Genomic DNA, 13,231 nt, shown 5'->3' with positions numbered 1-13,231 from the left:
TCTTTTTATGCCCCAGCTTGCTTTGATGCCATTCGGTGATCTAACAGGCTGTCATCAAACAGTTGATTTGTTTCATTTTTAACGTCTTATATTTGCAGTGCCTTGACGGATGGAGAGAAGCTGATCCTTTGGCCCCGAGAGATTCAACTGTTCCCAGCAGGTGGTCCATACCGGCAGCTCACTTGCTGGCTGGCATCAGGAGCAGCTGCAAGAAGGAGACGACCAAGGTCACCACCCAAAAAAGACTGGGGGGTGGCTGAGTGTCTAAGTAGAGAGTCCTTCCATCTCGTCTCAAGGTCAAGACTGACAATGAGATCTCTGCAGCGCTTCAGTCGCGCTTTGGTATGTTTTTCAACTATCAAATCCCTTGATACCTACTGTTGCCTCAGTGTTACTCACATTTTAAGTGCAAATTCACTCACTAAAGCAGGGTTTCCCGATGTTTTCATATTAAATATGCAGCTCCTCTCAAAGGTACTGAAATACACCAGTTGTTGCTGTTCAGTAATCCCACATTTATTGCGGGTAATGCCGGGCCCGACCGCGATAAATGATGAATCAATTCTTTTTGGGGTTAGGGCATAGAAAACCTGTTTACGACCTTCTAAATGCGGTTTTCAACATTACTAGAGTCCTTTAGACATGAAATAGAACCCCTATAGTCAGCAATATAGTAGACATAATAAGAGCAAGTAAGACACAAATAAGACTCTGCTTGTGCGTGTCACGGTAAATGTGTTCCCTAAGGGAGCTGAGTGACAGACAGGAAGTGACGTTGGGGGTTCAGAGTTGAGTTTCAGCTTGGCGTGGGTTATGGCCGCAACAGTAGCCTGTATTTTTATTATTTTAGTGATTTTTATTAGGGATTATTATTGTGCCCGGCAATAAAAGCCTGTTGTTTTCCGGCAATCAAGCCTGATGCTTGTGTGTCTCATCAAACATTACAGTAACACTACTGACACCTAGTGACCAGTGTAGAATACTACATATCATCATCTGGCGTCTTTGAATGCGCCTTCTGAATGCCTCATATTTGTATTTTAGTGCTTTTCGGCCATTTTTATGCTTGAAAATTTGCTTCAGTAAGCATATTTTTTGACTAATAGGCATAATTCATTACTTAATATGTTTTTGGAAAAACTGATAGAGTGAAGCCACATCAACGTATACTGTGAGTAATCTAATGATAAAGAACACGACAGACATGAATTTATGGTGTATTTGTTTCAGACACAACAGACTGAACAAGTCACATCAAGGAACGTCACGTGGTTCCATTTGCACAACGTCGAAATGTTGAAAAGGAGTAGGAAGAAACAAAGCGTATTTAATCCTACCCATCTAAGTGCTTTGAATTTTCACCATGCTTCCTTAAGTCGCATGCTTTCTTGGCGTCGTCAGCGTTGCGTTTTGTCAGATGTTCACTGACGGAGACGTCGGTTCCTTTCGGCTTGTGCTTCTCTGCTTCAGCTATTTGTTTTTTGTGTTGGTGAGACACCAGAATGCATGCATCAGTGCTGTTGACGTCCACATCCACCCCCTTTTGATTGTACTTTAGAAAGTTGGCCACCTGTTCTCTGGCATAGGGCCTGTGTGTAATGTGGAGCCCAGTCACAATCACATTGTTCATGCGTGTGTCCTGCTCCAACGCACCAATCTTGAACATTAGTCGCAATATAATGCAATTATTTTCACTTTAATATGTTTACAAAGTGATGCAGTATTATTGTTCAATTTTGTATTGACAATCATGACCTGCGAGATGCATGACTGCCCTCTAAAGGCCTGGCATGCGTACTACAGCATTAGTTACATGCATTGTTTTTTTTAAACTTACAAAAATACTTGAACACTGGATTTGAATGTAAGTAGTTAACAAATGGTTGCTGTTGTGTTGTATTAAATAATATAATTCATAATAATGATATAACAGGAAGGGCCGCACGGTGGTCTAGTGGTTAGCATGTTGGCCAACACAGGAACAGCCTGGAGATCGGGAAGACCTGGATTCTCCCTTGGGCATTTCTGTGTGGAATTTGCATGTTCTCCCCGTGCGGGTACTCCGGCTTCCTCCCACATTCCCAAAAACATGCAGGTGAGGTTAATTGGCAACTCTAAATTGTCCATAGGTATGAATGTGAGTATGAATGGTTGTTTGTCTATATGTGCCCTGCGATTGGCTGGCGACCAGTCCAGGGTGTACCCCGCCTGTCGCCCGAAGTCAGCTGGGATCCTAATGAGGATTAAGCGGTATAGAAAATGCATGGATGGATGGATATAACAGCATAATACGGTATATAACACCTTTTTATTATGTTTTCTTCCTTTTTTTTTAATATGGTTCCTGGCCCTCTAAAGCGCAACCTCTCCCAGTTGTTATAAACAAAATGATAACAAGTTGAATTTAGTTCAGTACTTAATTATTCCAACATGACTTATTCGTTTATAATCTAAGGCTGCACAAATGCACAAGCTTTTATCCCCAGTCGTCTTTTACATTGAGTGTGATCAGTTTCAGTGTGAGAAGCACACATGGTTTTGTTGTTCCAAACACACAAGCGGCTTTTTGTCTGCTTTGTGCCAGGAGGGTTTTTTTTAATTTATTTCTTATTCCCATGACGTACATATAACACATTGCAGATGTGCCGTGTGTTTTCAGGGGATGCGTCCTGAGGAGGGGCAGGAGATCAATGTGGCTCGATCCCAGTGTGTCACGTCTTTGGCAGATTGCATATCAAATGATTCAGTGCTTTAAATTACATTAGCAGCATAGTCGCAAACGGTTGTTTTTCCTATGTTTTCAAACCTGAGAGTAACATCCAGATGTTACTTTATGGGGCGGCTACACAGATTAAGTTCCATATTTTTATTTGTCATCGTTGTAGTCAATTACGCACTGATATTCACAAGCTTTTCTGTGCTTTTGGTCGGTAAACTCAATCTTCCGAAAATTACTGTTATCCAAATTTGATTCTTACATTAAATGCAGTTTTTTTTAAATTAATGATGAGTCAAACTTTGATCCGCCCACATGTAGTTACGAAATTCCTAAAATCTTGCCACTTAGCATCATCCATCTATCTACTATAAGTGTTCCAAATTTGATAACAATTTGGGATATTGTCTAAGGAATTCCTTCCCATTACAAATAACATTAAAGCACAATCGGCAACTCTGTGTTGGTTTTACAGTATTGGTTCTTAAGACTTTTTCATGCATTCTGTCATGATAAACCTGTCTGCTGAATTTCCTGATGGTCGTTACTAATTTTAATTTGGGTTTTTTTAGAACTTTTTTATGGGCGCTACAGCAATCTCTCATTTAGCGCCGTTAATTGGTTTCAGACCCAACCGTGAATTTCCGCAAAGTAGAATTCCTTATTCATAAATGGAATATTTTTGTAGTTTTAGCATAGAAAACCTGTTTACGACGTTCTAAATACGTTTTTTTTAACGTTATTAGAGCCCTCTAGACATCAACTAACACCCCTATAGTCAAATTTAACTTGCATTACCCAATATACTAGACCTAATAACAGAAAATAAACTATTTAAAACATAAATAAGACTTGTGCTCATGTGTGTTGCTATAAATGTGTTCCGGTCCAAGGGGAGCTGAGTGGGGCGTGGATAGGAAGTGATGTCGGGGAGTTGCGTTTTAGTGTTGCGTGGGTTACGGCCGCATCAGTACCCCATGTTTTTATTAAGGAGTTTTATTAGGGACTATTGTGCCTGTTGTGAGATCCAAACGCCTGTTGTTCCGGTGATCAAGTCTGGTGTGTGTCTATCTCACCAAACATTACAGTAATATTACTGACACCTATTGGCCAGTTTAGAATACTACATATCATCACAACATCTTTGATTGCATCTTCTGAATGTCTTATATTTGTATTTTGGTTCCTTTTAGCAATTTCTATGATTGAAAATGATGAATTTAGGCAAACAATATGCATATTTTTTTTTTTTACTAATAATAGGCCATTTTCAACCACAGAACAGTAAGATTTATTAATTAGTATATTTTTGAAAAACTGTGATAGCGTGAAGCCACGTAATTCAAAGCGCAAAGTGGCGAGGGATTACTGTATTGAGTAAATTTTGGGGGCGGGGGCTATATATGGGACCTCTATCAGTTTTACATTTTCACCAGCATGCACCGGTAAAATTGGGCGAGTTTACGTATATATATATATATATATATATATAAAAGCCCCCTAAAGGTAATTTAATTGACCTTGGAATAATAATGAAGCCGTTTCAAGAGGTTCTCATCATAATTACAAAAACTTCCAAACAAAAGTGCCTGAAGTTAATAATCAGGCCTCCTTTGGAGATGAAGCTGACAGCATTCCCGTAAGAAAGCTGCTCCGCTTGTTGTTTAGGACAGATGACGGATGAACTAAATTATACTCCCGCCTCTTCTATTCCTCTCGGCATTCAGGAATTTAGTGATTCAGCAAAACAGAAATTCCCTGCAAACACCACCTGCACATTTTAAAGTGAGCACAAGTTCAGGCAGATTGAGTGAACATGTGTTTGTGTGTGTGTGTGTGTGTGTGTGTGTGTGTATGTGTGTGTGCGTGTGTGTGCGTGTGTGTGCATCGAAACCCCAAAGTGGTCAAAGTTCATCCGAACAAACGAGCACTGAAATGGTGTTGATTTCACGAAATTTGGCTCTTGCAGTGAAAACAAACAATCTACTCATTCATCAGCTGTCAACTGTGAAGAAGTCCCTGCAGTTGCCCAAAACCATTGGTTTTTGCTCCTCAGCTTGCGGCAAGAACAATCCACTGTTTCCCTCCGATTGGAATAAGCACATTGATCGTTATTACTGGAACACTGGTTGTTGTTACTGGAGATGCTAACTAATTGTGTTTGACATCAGTTCCCCTGAATGAAGCTTCACCGGCACCTTGCCAGCCCTTAGACCTCCAGGAAGATTTTCAGTGGCTAAAAAGAACACTTCTTACCAGGAGATATTTTTTACAGAGACTAAAAAATGGAAAGTAACACATTGTAACACGCACCATCATTATTGTCTACTTTACCATGACCACAATTGAAACATTGTGGCACCAATATAATTTGAAATAATTTAAAATTGCTTCAACACACCCACGGTACATACAAATCACCCATGGTAAACAGTCTGTCCCGAATCTAGTCCGGGTCTGGACCCAGCAATCTTTCTATACAAACCGAGAACCTGTCCACAAACGCAGTTATCGCTCTTTGTACATTGTACGACTCTATCTTTAGCCGGCTATTGTCTAAAGTGGGTTCCTAGTATGCTCGTACAGGCACGTAAACACGCTGAGCCGAGGTGGAGCTGCACACGTCTTCAACATGAGTATACAACACCCTCTACTGGTAGCAGTAGTAAATACAATAACAGACACACACAACAGAGCTCTAATACGCCACAAGGACGCAGAAGACAATGCGCCTTCATACGCTGTTAAAAAAAATATGCAAATTGGCACTTTAAAAAATCTGCGAAACAGCGAATCCGTGAAAGGTGAACCACAATGTAGCGAGGGAACACTGTAAGTCAAAAAATACACACAAACTAAAATAGTCAGTTCAAAGCAGCAGTGCCATCTAACAAAAAAAGTCTTAAAAATCCTTTATAAAAGTATAAAGCCAATTAAATATGTATATATTCTTTTATATTCATTACTGAAAATGCTTAGAAATTAATGAAATTGAGAAATATAATCTTACATAATTATTCCTGGAGCAATTTCTTAAATATTAATTTCATGACCAATTGATTATATTTCATTGTTTCTTTTAGTTATTTCATCATTTTTATGTATTTATTGAAAAAGGCTTTTGGAATGCAACACGAATGCAATGAATTTGTCAAAGTCGCATTCAACCACAATTTGCTATAGTGTATACATTTTCATTTAAATGTTTAATTTTTCAAGAGCCCTATTGATTATGAATGCTTGCTGATTCAAGATGTACAATACTGTATTTTCTACTTTTGGGAAAAGACACAAACAGCCAAAGAAGAAGCAGAGCACGCTCAGAGATTATGTTTTGACACTCGCTAAACTGTCTTGCATGATGCCAGTTACAATTTCAAAGCGATGGTGTGTTTTTCCCATATTTGGTTGAGATCTCAATTGTGCAACCTCAAGGGGATTCAAATTGACGGCAGTCATCCCTCGCCACTTCATTTCACGGTGCTTCAAAAATAGATTAATTAATAAATCATGCTGTTTTGTGGTTGAATATGGCCTGTTATTGGTCCAAAAATATGCATATTCAAGCAAATGTTATATATTTTTTGCCTAAGTTGAGCATTTTCAAGGATAAAAATGGCTAAATGAAGTTAAATATAAATATGAGGCATTCAAAAGACGCATTCAAAGGCAGTGTTCTACACTGGTCACTACGTGTCAGTAATGGTACTGTACGGCCATTAGCAACGCAAAGCTGAAAACCAACTCCTGTCCACCTCTCTTTCAGGTCCCTTAGGTAACACACGAGCACAAGTCTTATTTATGTCTTAAATGACTTATTTACTCTTATTATGTCTACTATATTAGATAATATGAGTGTAAAGGTGACTATGGGGTGTTATTTCATGTCTAGAGGGCTCTAATAATAATGGTAAAAAACGTATTTAAAAGGTCGTAAAACAGGTTTTCTATGCTCTATCTATGAAAATATTCTATCCTGTTTCGCAGAAATTCACTAATCACGGTCAGGAACCAATTACTAACCGCGATAAATGAGGGATTACTGTAGTCTTACAAACGTGAGTACACCCCCACAAATTCTCAAGGGACAAAGCTATCAAAATAGAACTTGGATGTACTTTGGAGTAGTCAGTGTACAGCTTGTGACGCGCTGCAGATATAGTAACTGAACACACACTGCAATTCAGTCAGTTGTTTATACTTTTTCGTGCTGGTAATCACTGGTATTACCTGTTTCCTCAAGTTTCATCTCCATCCACCTCATTTACTTCTTCATATTCATAAAAACTCCAGCAGTTTGCGTAATAACACGAATGATAACATTTCCCCATGAGTCATAATGGTCCACCTTCGGCGGTGATGTGCGCCAGGCCATCTACGGTTCCGCTGCCCACCATCTCCGTTCGCCCGCCTACGCTGTGTCAAAAGCACAGAGTCAGCACAGCCGGCAAGCGCCGTCATGTGAGGTGTAATCACATTCAGGAAGTGCTCATCACGCTCGCCATATCTCCAGGCGATCATTGCTATTACCTGACGGATGTGCCTCAGTACTCTTTATAGTGGTTTGTCTGCACAACGATATATTGTAGATATTCATATTAAAAGACAACCACATTATAAAGATAATAGATTCCCCTGTTGCTGTTTTGTCTGATCACAGTGATTTCACCTGGAAGCTGTGGTTTGCAGAGATGATGCAGACGATACTTTGTCGCTTTTAATCCACATCCTTTTAGTGTCAATTGTAATCCAGCTCCATTTCCTTCGTATTCATTGCCCCACACAAACTCCCCGAATCCCAAGAGATGAGGAGGTTTGCATTCAGGATCATCCAGGGAGTGTATTGCCTGGTATCCCTTCTTCTGCAACTGCACGACTGCTTAAGTAAAGCTCCCCCACAGTGGAAGCCGTGGACGCCGCAAAAAGACATGTGAAGCTAAACTGCCAGAGTTTCGCATTTCATGACGTGTGGTTATCCACTTTCATGCCTGCGCCGTTGCTTTACAACGCCTGTGTCCAAAACTAACATGGATCCAGACAACTCACCGGGTAGAGCTGCGCAGTAGGAGGCCTCGTTCCCAAAGAGCTGCTAAACCACATACAAGGCAATATTCTCACGAGATGATCACCTAAATGTCAGATCTACTACACTGGACAGACCAAAATCCCTTATGGGGTGTCAAGGGAAAGAATGAAGGGAAATCATTTGTCACCATAATAAAACCTTTATTAACTGTTCAGACAATTGTAGATAGATAAGATTTATTCATCTCCAAGAGAAATTTAAAACGTTTTGAACGTAATCACACGCACAGTTAGTATTGAGAGATTTGCAGAGGTTTGCTGCGTTGGCACATAACAAAGGTTTGCGGCATAAATGCTTCAATTCTTGGGCGCAATTGACTTGATCTTCCATCCATCCATCCATCCATCCATCCATCTTCTTCTGCTTATCCGAGGTCGAGTCGTGGGGGTAGCAGATTAAGCAGAGAAGCCCAGACTTCCCTCTCCCTGGCTACTTCATCCAGCTCCTCCTGGCAGATCCCGAGGCGTTCCCAGGCCAGCTGAGAGACATAGTCTCTCCAACGTGTCCTGGGTCTTCCTCGAGGCCTCCTACCGCTCGGACATGCCCTGAACACGTCCCCATGGAGTCATCCTGACCAGATGCCCGAGACACCTCATTTGGCTCCTCTCAATGCGGAGGAGCAGTGGTTCTGCTCCGAGTTTCTCCCGGATGCCTTATCTTTAAGGGGAAGCCCAGCCACGGAGAAAACTCATTTCGGCTGCTTGTACCCATGATGTTGTCCTTTCGGTCACTACCCAAAACTCACGACCATAGGTGATGGTAGGTAAATTGACCGGTAAATTGAGAACGGACCAATGCAGAGTCTGCATCACTGCAGACGCCGCACCAATCCGCCTGCCGATCTCGTGTGACTTGACTTTATCTTCCTTGAAGGAATATTTTTATATACAGTGATGGAAAAAATGAGTAGACCTAATGCCTGGTACAACTAAAGGTACAATTGTTTGGACAAATATAATGGTGACAGCAAAAATCGCTCATAAGAGTTTCATTCCAGAGTGGATATCTGGCCTTTTCCATGGTTTTCTTGGTGATAGTCCAAATCACTTAAGTTTTTCCATCAACAGCTATGGCACTGTACTCCCAAAACATGTGAGGGTGTAGGATTTCTTATTTATAATTGGAATATTTTGTCGTAAGGGCATACTTTCCATGAAGTACTTCCTGCGGTGGCTATGGTCTCATCACTGTAACATTACTGACACCTAGTGGCCAGTGTAGAATACTACATATCATTACAACACACATACTGTATACGCCTAGCGTATGGTTTGTTTCATTTGTTACGCTTACTACGCACGTATATAGTATAATACTTATGTAATTATACTGAATGGGTTTGTAAAGTATGTCTTCTGAATGCCTTATATTTGTATTCTAGTTCATTTAGCCATTTTTATACTTGAAAATACTTAATTATGGCCAAAAATACATAACATTTGCTTAAATATGCCTACTTTTGACTAATAATAGGCTGTAGTCATCCACAAAACGGCAATGATTTTTTAAAATGAGTACGAGTGGAGGCGCATACGTCGAAGCTCGAAGTGGCGAGGGACAACTATATATGTAATACAGCGTAAACAACTGTCTAAAAGGGCAAAATGACCAACATCCAAATGCCAAGGCTCCGGACAAACCCTTGGGAAATGTACTCCGTACTGACCACCAGATATGCTTCAGCAGTTTATTCATGTGTTGTGCTGTGAGGCAGCAACACTGAATTCCCAGGGACAAATATAGGCTTTCTATGTCATATGTTTTCGTCCAGTGTCAGAACCCTACTAATTTTCGACAAAATTGCATCCAGACTTACTAATTGGTGATTGGGTTTCAAGGTTTGGGACTACACATTATGGTCTCTGGCACTAAATTCTTCCTCTAACTTTTACTTGACGGATGTACACCACATTCCTCACATATGATATCATTTTTGCAAGGGTGGAATTTTCACATGTGTGCGTGTGTGTGTGACTCAGCCATCTCCCAGGATGAATTATCATTAAGGGTGGAGAAAACCAAAACCAAAAATATTTGGTCCCTGCAGCTTCCGGCCTGTTGGCTACTGACCGCTACCCAGCTGGAGTTTTAGTTTACTGGACGGGGAAAGTTTCCTGTGGTGTTTAAGGCAGACAAGTTCACAAATTAGTGCAACTTTACGATACAAATACCCTTCTCGGTTTATAAATGCTTTTTTATTAATTAGGTTAGTTAAGGTCAACCTCTTTTTGCAATCAATATCGTCACAAAGTGATGCGTGTGATGACACCTCACTTTGTTTTACGCTCTCATCTGTGATTCACATCCAAGAATGTTAAATGTGGGTCTTTTCGGTTAATACTGCAGGGTGTACCCTGCCTCTCGCCCAAAGCCAGCTGGGATAGGCTCCAGCATACCTCCACAACCCTGGTGACGTGGTTGGATGGGTAGATGTTCAGTGAATGAAGCTTTTATAATGGAGGCAGTTTGACCTTGGAACAGATTATATTCCCTCTACAGTCGTCCCTCGCCACTCCATGCTTCTTCGACTTTCACCGCTTTTTCAAATATATTCATTAAAAAATCATGTTCCTTGCTGTTTTGTGGTTGACTACAGCCTAGTGTTTGTAAAAAGTATGTATATTTAAGCACATTTTCATGAGTTTTGGGCCTAAATTAAGCATTTTTCAAGCATAAAAAGGGTTAAATGAACTCAAATACAAAAATAAGGCATTCAAAAGACATACAGTACTGTACTGAATGCTGAAACGCACTGAAACAAATCGTAGTGTAGGCTCGGGGGATGTGTTGCCAGGTCTCACAAAAGAAACAAGCGACTACCTCTCTGAAAACAAACCCAAAAGTTGGGCAACTTGGGCATTTGCAAGCAACTTCACAAGAAAAACAAGCCCCATGTCGCTTAAAATAAGTGGACCTGGCGACACTGATGTGCGTGCATGTGTGAGTCTTTATCACTTCTTATATCGCGTATTTTCTCTTATTATGTCAACTATATTGGGTAATAGGAGTGTAAAGTTAACTACAGGGGTGTTATTTCATGTCTAGAGGGCTCTAATAATGTTAAAACCTATATTTAGAAGGTTGTAAACAGGTTTTCTATGCTCTAACTATGACAGTAGTAGCTTTATAAATAAGGAGTTCTCGTACACGGAGATTGCCTTATCACAGTTGGGTCTGGAACATGTTACACGTGATAAACGAGGGACGGCTGTATACACCGCATTGGCCCGAACACAAGACGACACTGAATACAAGGTGACCTGTCTTTATAAAAAACATTTTTAGAACAAAATTGGGTGTCAAGACGAAAACGTGTGGGTGACGTAAACCACTGGTGGTTGCTCATTGGTTGAGAAAATGTATTGTAGTAATTTGACGATTTAAAAAACACATGCTAATGTTAGTTTGCACTGTTAGATTAACATTTTATTTAAGATTTGTAATTTATTATTTATAAAGTGCCACCTTCGAAGGGTGGAAAAAAAAGTCTATTTTGAAATGCTACCACAAACCAAACACCTTCACTCGCGGTGCAGGTAAAAGTAATATGGAACCAACGTACCTGTACCACACGGACTATGCGGGTGTTGAATTAAATGCTCACACGCTAATAGACGTGCAAAACCACGCTATTATATACTAACTTTAACACGCAAGGCATGTCGGGTAACTTCCTGTTGGAGAAGCGTGCGCTTGGGCTTCCCAGCATGCATGGTCTTCTTTGCTCCAGTCCACGGAAGGGTTAAAGCACTCTCCCCCCAGAGGCTCTTCATGCTCCTGTGTAAACCTGCAGCGGAGATGACAGCCAGTCCATGTCAGTGAAGTATGTGTGCACACACCCTGATAATGGGAGTGTACAGCAGAGGCAGAACACCTTCCACCTCCTGCCTCCTGCCTTGTTTACCTCTGGGAATCACAGCAGCTGCCTAATGCTTTGCACTCAGCTCTGGCCTACTATCCACCAGGGAGGAACACTTAGCACCGCAGCCATGGGGAAGCAGGTAAGATCGGATAGAGAAATACCCATTGGCAGCGCTGGGGCCGGGCGTGGGTAGTTTATACAAATTAGATGCAGGTCTTTTATCTGCATTTTACAGACTAGCCAAGCTAGTGAAGCTGAGGTGACTCTGAGGGCATAAATCCTCATGCATAAACCCAAATAAAGCTGCAGCCACACTTCAAGTCTTTTTATATCCTGTAATACTTGGATGCTAATTTATGGAAATGAAGATAGCGCCCAGCGCAGCACAGCCTACATAAACACTTTAGATGAACAAATGCACTGACGCACACACACACACACACACACACACACACACACACACACACAGGCAAGCTCAGGCTTGAAAAGGTGCTGCAAAGTATTAATCGTGAAAGTGCTGGGTGTTGGTGTGTGAGGAGGGGGAGGAGGGGAAATCGATTTGGAATAAGAGGAAGCTGGATGTGCTGTCTTTAAAAAAACAAGCTCAGTCTTGTTTGCACCTCTGCTGATGGCCGAAAAGTGCTGCTTTGCAATTAAAGTAGTAGAAATGTGCAGCATGGGTCAAGAAGCTTTGTGTTGGTCAGATTCAGACTTGCAGAATTACGCTTGTCACCGCGCCAGCATCTGGTTTTGCTGTTGCTCTGACTCACGACTGCACTCCTTGTTTTTGAGATGTTGTTTTTAGAATACTTGGCATAAATCCCCTCGACCTCTGCAACTGTACTCAAAGTTGATTCACTCACAGGTCACTCTGTTAAGTACATCTGGTGTAGTCTAATGTACTACACGACACTATCTACGCCAGGGGTGTCCAAACTTTTTCCATTGAGGGCCGCATATCGAAAAATCAGAGAATGGACGGGCCGCTTTGATATTTTACATTTTGTAAAGCAACCAATGTAGATGTGCTACGAAGTGAAATATATTTCAAGAAGAAGCAGCCTGCATCTCAGCTTTGAAACAGCTTATTGTTAGCATCAGCACGTTTTTACATTTCTGTTGTTGTTTTTCTCTCAATGTTATGACTTTATTCTCATAATATTTTGACTTTATTGTTGTAATATAACTTTTCCGCAACCTAATTTTCCGAAAATTGCAAGTTTGTTTTGTTTTGTTTTGTTTTGTTTTGTTTGTCATATGACGGAACACCCCCGCGACCCTAATGAGGAGAAGCGGTATAGAAAATGGATGGATGACGGAAAACAATGCCTTTTTTTATATTTCAACTTTCATTTTGATTATTTTAATTTTGATTTAATGTGTTATTAATAATTTTGTTTTTTCCTCAACCAGTCCAGGGTGTACCCCGCCTCTTGCCCGAAGTCAGCTGGGATAGGCTCCAGCATACCCGCGACCCTAGTGAGGATAAGCGGCATAGAGGATGGATGGATGTTTTTTCCTGATAATATTACCACTTTATTCTCATAAATGTACAACTTTTATCTCC

The 13,231-nt window shown here is 40.8% G+C and overlaps 1 protein-coding gene across 2 annotated transcripts in view; it reads left to right on the top strand.

Annotated features, from left to right (window-relative positions):
* Nucleotides 1-320: 320 nt before the first annotated feature.
* Nucleotides 321-13,231, top strand: part of mid1 (midline 1) — a 51,822-nt gene continuing 38,911 nt past the window's right edge. The window contains exon 1 of one of the 2 annotated variants that reach the window (XM_054787933.1): nt 321-342. The gene's annotated coding sequence lies outside the window, so the exon portion shown is untranslated. Of the gene's footprint in view, nt 343-11,717; nt 11,804-13,231 lie in introns of those variants that run through there. The other variant, XM_054787932.1, reaches the window with a different exon arrangement.

The sequence above is a fragment of the Dunckerocampus dactyliophorus genome, chromosome 9 (assembly GCF_027744805.1).
Source record: "Dunckerocampus dactyliophorus isolate RoL2022-P2 chromosome 9, RoL_Ddac_1.1, whole genome shotgun sequence".
In the NCBI taxonomy this organism is placed as follows: domain Eukaryota; kingdom Metazoa; phylum Chordata; class Actinopteri; order Syngnathiformes; family Syngnathidae; genus Dunckerocampus; species Dunckerocampus dactyliophorus.
The sequence above is the reverse complement of the archived record's forward strand: the minus strand, read 5'-3'. Positions and strand labels throughout refer to the sequence as shown.